This window comes from Schistocerca serialis, chromosome 8 (assembly GCF_023864345.2).
Source record: "Schistocerca serialis cubense isolate TAMUIC-IGC-003099 chromosome 8, iqSchSeri2.2, whole genome shotgun sequence".
Taxonomy (NCBI): domain Eukaryota; kingdom Metazoa; phylum Arthropoda; class Insecta; order Orthoptera; family Acrididae; genus Schistocerca; species Schistocerca serialis.
The window spans coordinates 236746994-236747884 of record NC_064645.1 but is presented as its reverse complement, the minus strand read 5'-3'; the positions used below and the strand labels follow the sequence as shown (position 1 = coordinate 236747884).

Genomic DNA, 891 nt, shown 5'->3' with positions numbered 1-891 from the left:
CAGAGCTGTAACCAATACAAAAAGACGCATAACGTCGCCTGCAAGCTCTGTGAACATTCTGACTATAACAAAAGTCCCCATGCCGTCATCTATCACTCCTAGACGTTTGACGCAAAGAACTTGAAATTAGATGTATTGGGTGGACAAAAATATGAAAACACCACAAAAACAAGTGATAATTAAATCAAGACCTTAAGCTGCTGACAGGCGTTGATACACATCAACGGGGACGGTTGAAAATGTGTGCCCCGACCGGGACTCGAACCCGGGATCTCCTGCTTACATGGCAGACGCTCTATCCATCTGAGCCACCGAGGGCAGCAGGAGATCCCGGATTCGAGTCCCGGTCGAGGCACACATTTTCAACCGTCCCCGTTGATGTATATCAACGCCTGTCGGCAGCATAAGGTCTTGATTTAATTATCATTTCATTCTAGAGAGCAGCGTGACCACAGATGGTATCTGTTCTTTCGGACATCTTCATATAGTTAAGACTAACCGGCCATTGACCTTCTTCTTCTGTGCGGATGCAAACGCATTGCCCGAACTCCCGGGACTCGGTAAGATTGTCTGCCGTGAGTAATGAGTGTAATGGGCAGGGGCCCTACGAATGTAGTGCGTGGACACAAAGTTGGAAACGTGGGTCTAAGGGGAGCGCGCAAGAGATAATTCCCTGCAGTCGCGCTATCCTCTGTGCCTTCGGTGGCTCAGATGGATAGAGCGTCTGCCATGTAAGCAGGAGATCTCGGTTCGAGTCCCGGTCGGGTCACACATTTTCAACAGGCCCCGTTGACGTATATCAAAGCCTGTCGGCAACTTAAGGTCGTGATTTAATTATCACTTAACTCTAGAGAGCTGAATGGTCAGCGATGGTATCTGTTCTTTCGGACA

At 48.7% G+C, this 891-nt stretch overlaps 1 non-coding gene across 1 annotated transcript; it reads right to left on the bottom strand.

The window, feature by feature from the left end:
- Nucleotides 1-244: 244 nt before the first annotated feature.
- On the bottom strand, nucleotides 245-319 carry Trnat-ugu (transfer RNA threonine (anticodon UGU)). Its single transcript has one exon. It is a non-coding gene; the product is annotated as a tRNA-Thr (tRNA).
- Nucleotides 320-891: the final 572 nt, after the last annotated feature.